This window comes from Pinus tabuliformis, chromosome 1_2 (assembly GCF_031772625.1).
Source record: "Pinus tabuliformis cultivar Carrire ecotype Pingquan chromosome 1_2, CPIR1, whole genome shotgun sequence".
Taxonomy (NCBI): Eukaryota; Viridiplantae; Streptophyta; class Pinopsida; order Pinales; family Pinaceae; genus Pinus; species Pinus tabuliformis.
In genome coordinates, this window is record NC_142298.1 from 104,273,231 (window position 1) to 104,290,044 (window position 16,814).

The 16,814-nt window shown below is 38.3% G+C and overlaps 1 pseudogene; it reads left to right on the plus strand.

The window, feature by feature from the left end:
• The first annotated feature begins 827 nt into the window (after positions 1-827).
• LOC149204713 (putative protein phosphatase 2C 9 pseudogene) lies at positions 828-1,591 on the plus strand (annotated as a pseudogene).
• The last annotated feature ends 15,223 nt before the right edge of the window (positions 1,592-16,814 follow it).

Below are 16,814 nucleotides of genomic sequence, written 5' to 3' on the forward strand. Positions count from 1 at the left end.
GCCGATGCCCACAAATACATTTACAGCTTTTTTAGTGTTACTCCAAGGGAAATTTACAATTGAGTTATTACAAAAACCCAAGAGATCAAAGAGCTGGTCCCGCTCTGGACAATCGCTTGTAGGGTGAGGTCTTGGGATGACCTTATTTGGTGTGGCACACGATCAAGCCAAAACTTGTTGTTTAAGTCTCCAGTGCTTGAGAATTGGAGAGATTAGAAACAATAATTAATCTTTTAGACTTGTATATATAGCCCAAAAAACTAGTACTGATTTCTCCTTTGTATCTCTAGGCTTATTGGTCTTGTAGGAGATCAACAATTTCATGTTGTCTGGATTGTTGTTGCATGCTCCTTTATTTTTGGTTTAAACTATGGACTATGTTTGTGTGTAGGGTGTGACAGGTGTGGATTCTACTTTTAGTGCAGAAAAAGGAAAAATCCAATTTAGTTTCAACAAAACTGTCCATGGATTCAATCTAGTGAAGGGAAAGTCACCTCATCCTATGGAGGAAGAAAATTAGAGACCTTTAGTTGGGGTTGTATGCCATATTTTATGGTCACTTAGGTGACAATGTGACCTCATACCTGCAAAAGAACTTGTTTTGAAATATCTTAAGTGATGTGATTTTTGTAGACTATGGAATACAAGACTGTTGTATTTCAATAACTTTTTAGTGTCTCTCTGAGTAATGTTCACACTCTATATCTTGCTGGGCCATGTTGTATTTCGACAACTTTTTAGTGTCTTTATGAGTAAGTTCAGGCTCCATATCTTGTTGGGTCATGGGTTTTGATGGTTGCTAGACAAAAGAAATGTTACTCGATTAAATGTATGGCATGAAATTAACAACCCAAGCTCATGGATTCAGTGTAGTGAAGGGAAAGTCAACTCATCCTATGGAGGATTATCATATTGCCGAATTCCGGAAAATTAGAGACCTTGAGTTGGATCTGTATGCCATCTTTGATGGTCACTTAGGTGACAATGTAGCCTCATACTTGCAGAAGAACTTGTTTCGAAATATCTTAAGTGAGGTGATTTTTGTAGACTATGGAATACAAGATTGTTGTATTTCGGCAACATTTAGTGTCTTTCTAAGTAATGTTCAGGCTCCATATCATGTTGGGCCATGGGTTTTAATGGTCACCAGACAAAAGTAACTTTATTCAATTGAACGTATGGCATGAAATTAACAACCCCAAGCTAGTACGTGGAATTTTGTCATATACATGTTTTCTTCGACATATTTTGAATATATGTATACATTATTTCTCTTTCTTTTTTATTTCAAGATGAATTTTGGTCTGATCCTTGTAAAGGCATGGTTAAAGATTATGAGAAGATAGACAAGGCCATTCTTGAGCAGACTTCAAAGGTTGGTCTAGGTGGTTCAATGGCTATCACAATCATATTGATTGATGGCAAAAAGGTCATTGTTGCGAACGTTGGTGATTCTAGAGCAGTTTTGTGCCAAAAGGGAAGGGCGATCCAACTGCGAGTTGATCATGAGCCAAGCACCAGCGCTGAACGTGGAAACCTACAGAAAAGGGGTGGTTTCGTCTCACAAGTGACAGGGTTGTTTCCATTCTGAAGAAAATACAATCAAATATTTACTTAAGGGTTCATATGGAAATTTCATAATGTAGGATAGAGTAATTTGCTTCTATTTTGACATGGGGTTGTTGTACTAGTTAGTCTCTAGCAGTTGCCTACAATAATCAGTTATGAGTTACATGGATCATGTTCACTCACACATACAAGATAGAACATGATAGAATTACTCATCAAATAGACAACGCTACACACGATGCCCAAAAGTACTTTTACAGTTTTGTGATGTTACCCCAAGGACAATTTACATTCGAGCTATTACAAAAGCCCAAGAAATCAAAGAGCTAGTCCTGCTCTAGACAGTCCCTTGTAGGGTGAGGTCTTGCAATGACCTTCTTTGGTGTGGCACAGGATTAAGGCCAGCCTTATTTAAGTCTACAGTTCTTGAGAATTGGAGAGATTGGAAACAACAACTTATATATACAACCCACAGAACTATGACTAATTACTCCTTTGTATATCTAGCCTTATTTTTTAAATGTTCAACTATAGCTAGAGAGAAGGGTCTTGTAGAGACCAGCTGTTTCATGTTCTCTGGATTGTTGTTGCATATTCCTTTATTTTTGGTTTAAACTATGGACTATGTTTGTGTGTGTAGGATGTGACAAGTGTGGATTCTACTTTTAGTACAGGAAAAGGAAAATGCCAAGCTAGTTCCAACAAAATTGTTCATGCTTGGAGATTGATGATCTCTTACTCATCCCTGGGTGAATTCAGAGAGGCAAGTGTCACAAGAGAAGTTTCTGGAAGATTCCATGATCATCCACCTCGCAAACTGTCTCTGCCATTTGTCCATTCTCGCCCATCGCACCCTACAAAAGGGCTTTCCAGTATGCATCACACCTTTTACACTGGGCAGGTGAGATGCATCGCACCCTTAGCACTGAGCAACCTGTATGGTCTAGTTTTGACCAGTTTTGACTAGTTTTCTATGTAGAACTTCTGGGAGATGATGTAATCAGCTGACCTTGTTCCTTTAGGGCATGAAACAAAACTTTTAGGGACTCAGAAGCCCTTGGTTTATGGACATATATGATTGGTGTTGCAGTGCCCAAAAATGTCTATAACAGCTGCCCCCTAAAGCATGAGGTCGTTAATCTTTTGATGTCGGGTGAAATGCTTTATCATGAAGATCCGAGGTTTTTCGAACGGGAAGGTGACCTGTTAAGATAAAATACAATACATTATTTTCATAACATTTTCATGATCTAGCTTAGGCAAGTATTCCCATGCTCAGCTTTATAAATTCATTTTCATGTACATAGGACAAACAACCGTCTATGTGGCAGACTAATGATTCTGATAGAGCCATCATCCTTTGATTCAGATGATCATCTGTGTAGCAATGATGTACATTTGATTGCTTTATTTTCCTGAATATATCGCAGCCCGGATGGATGAAACTAGATCCGGGGTCTTCAAACGCGTCCAATCTTTTCCTGAAGTACAAGTCGATCCATGTGAAAAATGTTCTGGAGTCGAACATGGAAAGACATCGCCTGATTACCAGCCAATGATGTAAGTTGTTAACAGGTACGAGAGGAATCACCGATAATGATGATGACCCTCAAGGTACGAAAATACAATTCACGTGGTGTGAAAATGGGACTTGGTGACGAACACCACGCAAAATCTCTCGGTCGAAGGCCATTGATGTAAACCTGTTGCCGAAAGTGAGAAACTTTTCATTGAGGCATGCAAGCTTCAAAGTACTGAAAGGGTTGTTCCTAGGTCGACTTGGATAATGAGCGGATGTCGACAAGAAGTGACCCGTCATAGGTGGGCCTTAATGAATCCCACATCTATGACATGGAATGGAGCAAATGACTTTTGGAGGTGAAAACGATCTGATGATACAGGGTTCAGGGTGGTGGTCATGAAAGAATGAAGCATAAAGGTATTGCAGCAGATGAGACACAAGATGGGTTGGTGAATTCTCTGATCGACTTCTCTTGAACATATCGGCGACACTGAAATGGATTGGTAGCGTTAACCCCAAAGATGGATGGTATGGTAAACCAATGGTAATATGACCGGTGAACGGAATAACCCAACCCCACTCAATCATGGTGATGGAGTGAAAGTGTCATGTTCAAGAGCGACTCGCTACCAATAAAGTTTCTTCAAGTTTTCTTCCCAGTTTTCCCCAGTCATTGCTAACCAGTACCTCTTTATTTTTATCAAGCTTGAGGAGGATAACATATGCTTGTTCTATAATTTTCCCTTCGGGCAAACCCGTCGCTATGTTTTAACGAGCCTAGCAACAGTGAAACTCATTCTTGTCTGCATGGACAAGTTTGTCGTTATTGGTTTTAACGAGTTTAACGACAAAGACAAATCAGTCATTTTCCAATTTTAGGGAGTCTGAAAAGGGATGGAAAGGAAACTCCAGTGATCCTTTTTCATCATGTAATCCCTTAAGTCCGAAAAAGTATAAAATAATATGAAAGGGATGAATTTTCGATAGTTTTAACGAGCCGAACAAGACAAGCGCTCGATCTTTTTGTGTAATAATCCCTCAGGTCCCTAAAGATTAAAATCTAGAGGAGGGATAGCACTCTCGATAGCTTTAACAAGCTAGAGAGGCCAACTGCTCGGCAATCTTTTCATATTTTATGAGTCAGATGAAAAGAGCTTAAAGGAGACTCGCCTCTTGAGGAACGAGTGATATTTCCAGGTAGTCGCTGATTCCAGGTAAGGTTTGGAATTTTCCAATCACGGCAGTGTCACAAGGATGGCTAACAGAATCACTCTTCGCAGTTGTTCCTCAAAAGGCGTAAACAATCAAATGGAGGCGAATGATCGTCTAAAACAGAGTGGAGGTGATGGTAATAACACGACCAGGGCTCAAAAAGCTGATGATAATGCGTTTGCAATGGTTATTTATCGGAGGTTGGTTCATTTTTTAATGAGCTTAAACTCTGGGGGGAACGTTTGCTCATTGCTTAGGTTTAATTTCTAACGAGTTTGAACTTCACATAAAAAATGCTCATGCCAGTCGTATAATAAGGATGTCTCATCGATAGGTTCAATTTTTAGGGATCTTGCACCATTCGAAACTTTGCTCGACTGCCTCTTGCATGCAAGCTAGGAACGACCAACTACTGTCCTAGGGGTTAGTTAACTACTAAGGTCGCGTAGGAAAAATTTTCCTTTATTTTGCCAGTGCCATTTGGCCCCTGTGAAGGCAAATGATCGATTCAACCACTCACACAACTTAAGCAGTTGTAGTTAGCAAAACTATGGAGTTAGCATTACGCTGGTCACTTTTCACTTGCACACAAAAGGTTTGCATGCCCCCAGGTATAGTGAAGTAGAGATTCCCAGGTTACCCCCCAATTTGTAGACAATACAATTGTTCTATCAAGAAAGGCCTACCTTTTCTAGGTTACCTTTCAATTTGCAGACAAAACATTCTTTCTATCGGGAAAGGAATATCTTCTAACATAGGTATGTTATTCTGGTCTAATCCCATTTTCTATATGCACGGGTGTGTCAGACTAGTCATATATCCTCTGCGGAAACCTACCCTATTCCTGAAGTTTTTCTGTCGAAGCAGACCAGAGTGCATGCCCCCTGGGTTTCAGTCATGGCCACCGAATTACTCACGTTCTTCAGGTGGACGGATTGGAGATTGATGAGACATTACTTGCATGAAAATACCATTTAGGGATGGTATTTGACTATTAGCTATGTGTGAGCCAGGGAACGAAAGCTGGTCTATGAGCTGGACCACTCGGCCTTCATGCGGAAAACACATTACTCGAAAGAGTGAGGAGACAATGGCTCCCATGCTATAAATATAGTCGTGCCCAAGGAGCAGATTATAATTTAAAGGTCCTTGGACTACCATTATGTTTAGATACACGGTTTTTCCTCTCAAGGTTATAGGCAAACTTGGAAGGATCCCTAACAGTCGACTGGTTCCTTTATTAAAGCCTGTTAGATTTCGCATCTCAGGCAGAAGCGATGGCAAACCAAGCACTTTCCAAGCAGTTGAGGAAAGGATACTCACAGAATCCCCCTCATCTATGATGGTACCGACCATGACCATTATGTAGGTTTGAACAATGATTCGAAATGGTACACTAGCCGGTAAACGGGGTCTGCCTAGTAGATTCCAATCGAAGGAAACGACTAGGTTGCTTGGAGGTGGGACCGAATAAATAGCCGGGTATGACTCCGACGAACTTCCTTCCTGTGGTAAAAGAATGGGTAGATTTCCCGCATGTTCATCGGAGTCTGCGTTTACGAAAAGAATTTGAACGGTGTCATTCTCATTCTCTTCGGTGATTGTATCATCTGAAGATGGACCTTCCGATGACAAGACCGGGTCGACTGCTGCCTCAACCTTTTGACTTTCATTTGGTATGGATTCAATGGGTTTATCTTCAATGGTAGATGCTTCGATCGACCCCAAAGTTGTGTCAATCGGGTTTTCAACTAGCGATGGACTCGGCAAGAGTTTCTTGTATCCAGGAGGAAGCCACAGCGGTGAAGCGGGACGGTTATCCAAGACTCTTTTAGCTTTGTCCAGGAAGGGACAACGATGGACGGCATGATTTCCTTCGCACAGTTTGCAAGGAAATTTACATCTTCCTTTCTGTCCAGAGACTTCGTTTTCACTAGTTGATGGTGTGCTTTCAACATGATCGTCAGAGGTTGATGACACCAGATTGTGCAAACGAGGAGACCAGTCCCTTAAGATCCAGGGGATAAAAGGACAATCTCAATGATAGTGGTCCCCTTTGCAAATGACACATGGAGATTTAGGTCTGTACGGTGTCGTGTGTGGATTTTTGCTAGATGATGCATGGTTGCCCCTTTTTGCCTTTGACTCCTTCTTCTTCTTTTCCTTCTTCTCCTTCTTAGTTACTTGATTTTTTGCTTTACCAACTTCATCAAGCAAAGAAGAAGGAGGAGAGGGAGAAACATACGAAGTAGAAGGTTGGGGGGTAACTCTAGTGTCATCTAGCTGCTGACTTGATTGTTTAGGAATCATGTTATTCTGAACGACGGAGGTCGAGAAGAGCCATATTGGCAAGCCAATCGTCAATCCTGGAAGTGATAATATGGCCATATGAGGTGCACCAACATCTCCCCAAGAGGAGAAGGGACCAGGATTTCTTCTAAGGGGAAATCCTTGGTTATTGGACTCCATTTTCTCAATTTAAGACCAATGAGGGAACAGTGACATTATTCTGATTAAAATAAATTTTAGACGCTTCGACACAACTTGTTTTTTCAATTTTTAAGAGTTGAGAAAAAACAAAAGATGACTCTAGTCGCCTTCGATTTTTAATGAGCCTGAAGTGACAAGTGCTTAGATGGACCTCTTCCTTTAAGAAGTCTGAAAAGGAATGAACGAGACTACTTTGGAAATCTAGACAGAGGGATTACCAAACTAATCGCAAAACTGCAAAATACTTTTTACGGTATGGCAGTCAATCTTCCCGAATGTTGTGTTCAGTGCATTGCGATCGATAGGGCAACAGACGCAACTTCCTATGGATAAAGGATATAGCTTATTGTGGTCTCCCAATATATACTCGATGGTACGTGGGAGCACAAGTCCGTACTGGCACTTGTCGTCTCAAATAGGAGGAATCACCCAACCAACAATGAAAGCGATAGTTAGCAAGCTTTACGATGCCGGAATATGTTTCTAGCCTAGACTTCTAAATGTTGTGCATTAGGTTCCAAAGCGTTTTTATGTTCATTGAATTTATTTTACAGTTGATCTTTCTTAAGAAATTTTCCTTTCAGGTTCACCATGTGATGTAGATATATAATTCCTAAAATGCAATCTAAGATGATAAACCATCGTTTAATCTTCTTTTTGCAACAAAAATCCTAGCTACTAAAGAAAGAGAGATGATATTCTTTCAACATAGAGCAAAGAGCACACACTAGATGCATTGTCCTAAATCAAACCAACAAGCAGTCTAAATGCAAATGCACATGCATGTATTTGTTTTCTGCTTTCTTAATGTGTGAATGACATAAAGAACGCTGAGTACAAATATGAATTATCTTTTCAAAGCAACAATACTAACAAATTTCTCTTCAAAAACGAAAGGAAGATAATGATGACACTTTGCGACTTTGAATTGAAAACTAATTTCGACACTTGAAAAAATACTAATTCAAATCAAATACAAGAGTAACTGTATAATTGACCATTAAGAATGATAGGATTCTTTTCTTTGACTGAAAATGACACTTGCAACACTTCCAAATCAAAAGACGACAATTTGATTACACTACTTTTTGTAAAAGAGAACTGTAAATGGTGCACAATACATAAAAATATTCACAATTCTTTGTACTATGGAAGTGGAATGATGCAAACGAAGGGAGTTTTCACAGTGGTATATTGATCATAGACAACAAAACCCCTTAATAAAGCTGAAGAGAGTGAACAAAGAAACCAAAATCTGGAAGTAGAAGAGGTCTTATTTGATCAGCGCACCTGCAGCACAGGGAAAGTGCGATGCAGCACACCTACTACACACAGGAGGTGCGATGCATCCAGATTCCCAAGAGGAGAAAGTGCGATGGTATAGGGACGAAACTTCAACTTGGTTCTTGGTCACAGTTTGCAGCTTAGTTCACGGATTTAGGCCGAGCTAATGATAGTCAGTAAATAGAAATCATAGGGGCTGATCTAATGAGGTTACTAGAGCCACCACTAGGGCATTTAGGATGTTTGCAAATTGATTGTTCAGTTTATAAACAAAACCCGGAGATAGATTGAAGTAGCATTGATCTACTTTGCACTTGCATAGCAAATGCAGTTCGAAGGCTAGTTGGCTTAACTTCAGGCTCTGTCTATAAGTTTATAAAGAAAACAAGTATAAACAAGCAAACAAGCTATTCGCTCCCCAGTGGAGTCGCCATTTTGTTATCGGGAAATCTAGTGTCTATGCAAAGCTGATAGTCCCACTAAGATGGGTAGCTATCTTAGAAACAAACAGATTAAAGTTACTTTCGTTTTCCTTTATGAGAAGTAGATAGGAGACGATCAAAGAATACCAACCTCGATCTTTCGCTCACTTCTTTACTTGTTCCTTCTCCTCACCAACAGGTCTTTGCCGCTTCTCCCTTGACCACTCCGCTTCAAATAGTACCTGTAAAGTCAAAGCAGCATAATACTTTTAAAGTGCAGATATCTACAATCATAAGCAATATAGGACCAGATATATATTGACCACACAAATGCATATACTATCAGACATACAAGAATGTGGCGGAAAACTTGAATAGCTTTATTGATGTAAAGATTAGAAGAGAGGATTACAACCCATTGATCTGACCCAGCATCATCCTCCCAGCATGAAAGCCCTTCTTCACCTCATTAAAAGCTTAGATCACCCAACACTATGATATTCCACAAGGAAACCAACAACACTTCCTTACAAGATACAAAATTTGAGCCTCTGGATCTCTGGGATGAGGGATCCATATATAGATGATTGCAGGGAGGTGAGTCAGCTTCTGGGATTTTGATTAGTGTATTCTCTTTGATATTTCTTGATTCCACTTGGAGATTGATGATCTCTTACTCATCCCTGGGCGAATTCAAAGAGGCAAGTGTCACAAGAGAAGTTTTTGGAAGATTCCATGATCATCCACCTCGCAAACTGTCTCTGTCGTTTGTCCATTCTCGCCCATCGCACCCTACAGAAGGGCTTTCTAGTATGCATCATGCCTTTTACACTGGGCAGGTGAGATGCATCGCACCCTTAACACTGAGCAACCTGTATGGTCCAGTTTTGACCAGTTCTGAGCAGTTTTCTATGGAGAACTTTTTGTAGATGATGTAATCAGCTGACCTTGTTCCTTTAGGGCATGAAACAACACTTTTAGGGACTCAAAAGCCCTTGGTTTATGGCCATATATGATTGGGGTTGCAGTGCCGAAAAATGTCTATAACAAACAGTTTGGTCATACTTTATTTTTTATCTCTAAAACAGGAAATTCAAATGTGAACTAACCAAGATTAAGCTGTTTGGCCATTCATCAATTATGGCATAAATTAACAAGCTGCACACAATGCTTATTTGCAGAAAATGAAAAAGTAGTGGCTTTTTGGACTTGCACACTTTCCTGGTCTTTCTTGATTTGGGGTTCATTTCTTTCACTTTTTGACCATTTTATTCCATTTTTTGCCCTTTGATTTTTCTTTTAGGGCATACCGTCTTTACATTTTTTACATTTTTTGATTTTTTGATAATATGGAAAATCTTTGCAATGAGGAAAGGGATGAACATATTACAAAGCTCATCAAGTCAATCATAAAATATGACACCTATTGGCATAGGAGCATAACAGTGGCTCCACTTGGGGATGGCTTCCCTGGTGGAAAGTTAAGAACAATAGGTTAGATGGCCTTCTGAATAACTTAGATTGCGTTCTGAAATACCCTTTTGTGGGTTGCTTTATTGTACATGTGACAACACATTTTGTGAAGCTTAGGGCCTTCTCTTCGGGCTTCAACTGTAGCAAGTTACTATCCAATCCAAACTGCGAAATTATTAAGGATATAGTATGTACATGTTAGAGTCAGAATACATTTAAAAAACTGGATCAAAGTAATGTTTCAGCATTCGACCATTCACTTGTCCTTCTTCTATTTCTGTGTCATCCAGGCTCTTCAGAAAGTAAGTATTGTTCCCTTGCAATGCCTGGATGATAAATGGCCCTTTCCACAGGAAGTCAAAATTCCAATGTTTTCCTTTGTCTTCTCTCTTGGAATCCCACCTTAGAAATTTTTCTCCAAGGTAGAAGTCTTCTGCTTTGGTCCTTTTATCAAATATTTTCTTGAGTTTTTCTTGTAACACTCGGGACCTTTGGTGCACTTCTTCTCTGGTTTGCTGCAACTAGATGGTCTGATTTATTCTCCTTTGAATGTCATTGGGTTCCACATGAGCTTCCTGTAGCAACCTCATTACAGGAGCTCCTAAAGATGAAGGAAATACAGCCTCCATGCCATAAACTAACTCATAAGGGCTAGTTCCAATAGATCTCTTTATAGTAAGTCTGTCTGCCCATAGTGCATTTGTAAGTTTCTTGTGCCAGTTTTTCTTGTTCTCTTCCAACAATTTTTTAATAATATTAATCAGGCTTTTATTGGAAGACTCAGCTAGACCATTACCTTGAGGTTAATAGGCTGTGGAATGGCCTAAAGTGATATGGTATTTTTTACAGAAATTTATCATTTTCTTGGACTTGAAAGCAACATCATTATCGGTTATGATCTTTTCAGGACAGCCAAACCTAGACAATATGTTGGTTTCTAAGAATCCTATAATCACTGTATCATTGGCTTGTCTAGAAGGAATGACTTCTATCCATTTGGTGAAATAGTCTGTGGCAGTAAGGATCCATTTATGCTGGCCAAAATAGGGAGGGTGTATTTCTCCAATGAAGTCCAAACCCCATTGTTGAAAGGGCTTTTCAGTGGAAATTGGTCTCAAGGGTAAGGGTAACAGTTTCCTTTTGCCTTCAAAAATTTGGCATTTGTGGCAAGCAGTGAAAAACTTCTTTACATCAGCAAACAAGGTTGGCCAGTAAAATCCAGCCCTTAGGATTTTGTCTGCAGTTGATTTCCAGTAAAGGTGTCCATCGTAGTCCCCTACATGAAATTCTTTGATAACTTTGTCAACTTCTTCTTTTATTAAACAATTCAATAGAATGCCTTCATGATTTTTCCAAAAAAAGGCATTATCTAAAATACAAAATTTTGAAGCTTTCATGTTTAAAAACCTTTTCTTTGGTCTGGATAACTCTGGAGGAGCCTGCAAGTTTAATAATACATGAGTTATATCAGCATACCAAGGTGATTCTAAGAAGGTCTGGCTGATTTGTGGAGTCGCCATCTCCTATTCGTTATCCATTTCATTAATATCCAAGGCTTGAAAGTTTGTTTCAGTCATGAGTTTAGCCAATCCCCATCCTTTTATAAGCTTTGTAGGTTTTATTTCAATATCATACTCCAATATATTAGCTATCCATTTTCCTCGTTTGCATTTAATTCCATCCTGAGTCAGGATGTCTTTGACAACAACATTTGGTACATAAGCTACTACATGTGAGTACAATATATAGACTCTCAAGTCTTTAATAGCTTTCACAAGTGCAAAAGCTTTTTTTTCCATGATTTTGTAATTCAAAGGTGCATCTCTAAGTGCTTTACTGAAAAAGGTTATGGGTTTTTCACATCCTTGATCATCTTTTTGCAGTAAAACAACTGTTATAGTGTGTTCTAATGCAAATGAAAAAATTATGAAGTCTCTATCGAACTTTAGATTTGTAAGGACTGATGTTCTAGTCAAATCCATTTTAATTTCTTCAAATGCTTGTTTGGCATCTACTGTCCATTTAACCTTTGAATCTTTTTTTAACATATTGTTTAGCAATCTAAGTAATTCAGCCAAATTAGATATGAATCTTCTCAAAAAGTTAATCTTTCCTAGGAAATATTGAAGTTCTTTGACATTTCTGGGGTGGGGTATTCGCATAATAGCTTCTATAGCAGGATCAATTATGATGCCATCTTTGGAGATGATATGGCCTGACAGTTTGCCTTCCTCTAGACCAAACAAAGACTTTTTAGGATTTAATAAAATACCATATTTTCTGCATTTTAAAAACACTTGTCTCAAATGATCTAAATGTTGTTGATCTGATCTAGAAAACACAGTGAGGTCATCTAGATATATAACCAGAAAATCGTGAATCACTTTTGCAAAAGCTATGTCCATTGCTCATTGAAAGGTTTCCCCTGCATTCTTAAGTCCAAATGGCATTTTAACATATTTGAATGTACTCCATGGTGTTGTAAATGCAGTCTTTTCTTGGTCAGCATGATGAACCAGAATCTGATTATAACCTGAAAACCCATCCAAAAGTGAAATCCTAGAAGCACCTACTACTCTTTATAAAATATGATCCATCTTAGGTAAAGGGTAATTGTCTTTCAAAGAAACCTTGTTTACATTTCTTAAGTCAACACATAATTTGATTTCTCCTGTTTTGTTCTGGGTAGGCACTAAATTAGACACCCACTCTGAAAATTTGATTGGAGCAATTATCCATGCATCATGCATTCGCTTGATTTCTTTTTCAATTAAAGGAAGCAGTACAAGGTTGATTCTTTTGAGATTTTGCTTGAATGCTTTTTGATTTTCCTTGAGGGGTATTATATGTTGAATTACAAAGGTGTTATAAGATTTTAGGTCTTCATAGATCCAGGCAAAAACATCCTGGAATTCTTTGATCAGTTCAACGTACTTAAGTTTTCGATCAGGGGGCAAATTTTTGGATAATTTCACCATTTTTGGATTCTCTTCAGTTCCTATGTTGTAGTCTTAAATGTCTTCTTTTAGAGGTTCCATCTGGGGTTTCTTTGGAATATCGTTGAAGTTAAAGAGATCTTCCAAAGGAGTTAATCCTTTGGGCAAATGATTGTCTTTCAAATTGATAACTTCAGATTCTCCTTCAATAATCTCATCAATGTCTATTTCTTCAAGATCCTGCATTTCCTTTTTGGTAAATTTCGTTGGATAAAGTATTTGAGTTGCATTTTCTGCTGAAATGTCTCTTTCTATCTGATTTTTTGGATCAAACTCACTAACTGTATCTACATCTACGTTAGTGCTGGAAAATTCTTCTTCTAGGGTTATAAAATTGTTGATCTGATTGTCACTGTCAAACACTTTCCAGTTCTTTACATTATCAGGTATGGCTGACCTGTGTCTAATTTCAGCTATGAATTGATGATTTGATTCAAATGGTAATTTATAGGTGCTGGAAAACATTGCTAGGCTATGATCTTGCAAGTTATGTTTTATTGGGATTTTGGCAAGCTGAGTTTCTAGAAATGTATTGAGGATCTCTATAGCTATTCCTCTGTACTCTCTCAATCTGGGATCATTTGTTAAGAACTTCCCTTTTATCTATTAAATGATTAAATCAGAATCTCCTAGGACTTACACTCTAGTTGCTCCCAATTTCTTGACCAGTTTAAGACCTAACAATAGAGCTTCATATTCAGCCATATTATTAGTGCACCTAAAGTTTAACCTGTAGGCATGGCCTTCAGCATTATTGTTTTCAAGATTGTGCACCCAGAATCCTACTCTTGCTCTGAATTTGTTCATAGAACCATCAAATTCTAAGTACCAAAGGATTTCATGTTCACAATTAGTATCTGGCGTTTTAGGGATCTATTCAATAGGGAGATCTGGTATTTCAGTTTCTTCTGGTTTATCTGATGTTTCATGATTTTCAAAAATTTCTTGGTTTCAGACACTAGACCTTTCATTTGCAATTTTTCTGTTTCATTTGCTAGAACTTTTATTTCATGTGGGGGATCAATTTCAACATTGTAAAGGATAAGTGAATCCATGTCTGATTGTACTGAGTAGATAGGGAAATTTTGAGGTTTTTCTTGACTACTTACTACATACTTCATTAAGGTTTCTCTGTATAGTCTATTGGGTTGACCAAACAATGAAATAGTAGCGTAAGACATGTCTAACTATAGAGATCCTTGAAGCTTTGCACCCCAAGATCTAAACAATAACATGCCATACTTTGGTGGAATATCAGCTACTAATATGTCCATTAAAAGGGCTTTGGCAGGATATTGGACCAGTGACACACATAAGTCTTTGATTAAACCCAAACATTTGACCTGACTTGAATCAAAAGAGAAAAGGTCTTTATATGGCTTGGTGATGTCAAGGTCTAGTCTCTCCATTACAGATTTAGGCATTAAGTTATGGGAAGCACCAGAATCAAACATGGCATTATGAAGTATTTTATCAAGTATGTTTATACTTACATAGAAAGGAGGAACTTATCCCTCTATTGTTTTTCCATTTACTCTAGAGCCAAATATCAATTCAGTCTGGTCATCAAAAACGTTTACTGAATCTTCATTCACAGAAATTTTGAGTGATCTGTTGATTTGACTTCTATATACATCATGTTTAGCTAATTTTGATAATGGAACAACTATCTTTAGTTTGCCTACTTTTGTCTCCAGATTGAAAGTTTTTTCGGTCTGGGTTCTTGTATTTAGGACAACTAGATTTTCTTCATTTCTCTCCTCTGCAAGAGTGGGATTGTGGGCTGAAGTTGCTTCCAAATCAAGTTCTAGAGGCTCTCCTACTTTTCATTTAGAAGGAATAGAAGTGGAAGGTTGTCTGTTAGGTGGTTGATTATCTGATACATCTTCAACAATTGGGTTATTAGGGTTAGGATCTGTTTTAGAAAGAATATGTACAAGGGGGGCACTGATCTTACCTTTTTTAAGCTGCTTGGTATCTCTCTGTTTATTGGTTTCAGGGACATCTATTCTTCTGCTCCTCAGATTGTATTGTTTGTGGACTTCATAAATGGTTCTATCATATCCCTCCCTATCACTTGACTGAGTTTCGAATTTTTTAAGGATGTGAGGTTCTTGATCCTCTTGGGTCAAGAAAACTTCTTGTTTATTGTTGAGTCCCATCAAATTAATTTGAGTGTCTTCTATTGGTTCATCAGAAGTTGAGGCTTCAACATAATTTTCTTGAAATGGGGGCCTAATATTTTGGTCAGGCCCTGCCTTTCCAGTGTTAGGATTTTGGTTCTTCCTGAAATTTGGATTTCTCCTAGTATTGCTTGGTTGACCATCCCAAGGGGATTTTCTCTCGATTGTTTCTACTCTATCTCCAAGTCTATCCATTCCTTTAATAATAGCATCTAATTTCTGTTCAAAGGCAGAAGGTTCTTCTTTGAAAGGTGTCCTCCTTTCAGCTCTGGCTCTAGATCGTTTAGATATCAGGTTGGCCTCAACACTGACAACTATACTCTGCATCTCTTCTAAGTTTCGAGGAGCTCTTTCCCTAAGTTGGTATGCCATATCAGAATCAAATGCATCAGGGAATTTGATCAAGGCCAAATCTGGAGGAGGTCTGAGATTTTGAGGAATAGCATTGTAGACATTATTGAATCTGGTACAGTAATCTTGGACAGTTTCTTGTGTGCCTCTTCTTAGGTTTTCATATTTTGATAAAATGTGGAGAGGATCTTTCTTCTTTTCCCATCTATTTAAGAAGGCTTGATAAAGAGCTTGTGAGTCATTGATACTATTTGCAGGAAGGGCTCTAAACCAGGTTCTAACATCTCTAATTAAACTTTGAACAAATACTTTCATTCTAACATCATCAGTATCAATCTCATAACTTTCAAAATAGTCGGTCATTTTATTGGTATGTTTTTGAGTTGTGTAAGTGCCAACACCGTCAAAAGAAAGGGTTTTACTTTGATAGTCTTGGGGCATAGCCCTTGGATTGGCAAGTAAGTTTAGGGGAGTATATCGGTTTTCCATGGTTGTAGAAATAGATGTGACAACTGGAGGAGTAGGGATAACAATGGGAATGTGTGTTGTAGATGGAGGAGTGGAAAGGGTAGTTTGAGGTGTTGATGTTGAACTTGGAGAAGCTGTAGTAATCACAGAAAGATTTGGTGTTCTTTCAGAGGTAAGCTCAGATTGAATGGAGTTTTGCAAATGTCTGTCAAGGTGTGAAGTAGCAACTCCAATCTGCAAATTTTCAATGAATATTGGATTTTGAACTGTGTGGGTTAACCCAGATTCTGAAAAGGTCTTAAATAAATAGTTTTCAAAATACTTATCAAAAGGTTCGTCCTCAAGGTCGATCCACCTCACAGGACAGGATCTTGATCTCTATAGAGGCCAAGAACTAGTAGAATTTTCTTGGCTCTCTTGTCTTCTAAGAATCCTAGGAATCAGATTAGGATTTTCAAACACAGGTGGGGGATTAGGATTAAGATTTGATCTGGTGTAACGAATATTTTCTAAGGCCAGTTTTCTAGGTGTGTTTTTGGATTTTTCTTGAAATAGATTTGACAATACAACTTTAACAATCTCTTTTAGGAGGTTTTCAAATGTGGGAGTTTTGAACTTTCCTAAAGACTTTTTGAAAAGAGGAACTGATCAAGTATTTGAAACCAACTATCCAATCATATAAGCTAGACCGGAGATAGACCGAAGTAGCATTCATTTACTTCTGCAGTTGCAAAGCAAAAGCATTTCAAAGGTTACCTGACTAACTTTAGGCTCCATCTGTAGCTTACGAAATAAACAATAGTAACAAAAAATTATTCAGGTCCTCAGTGGAGTCGCCAATGAT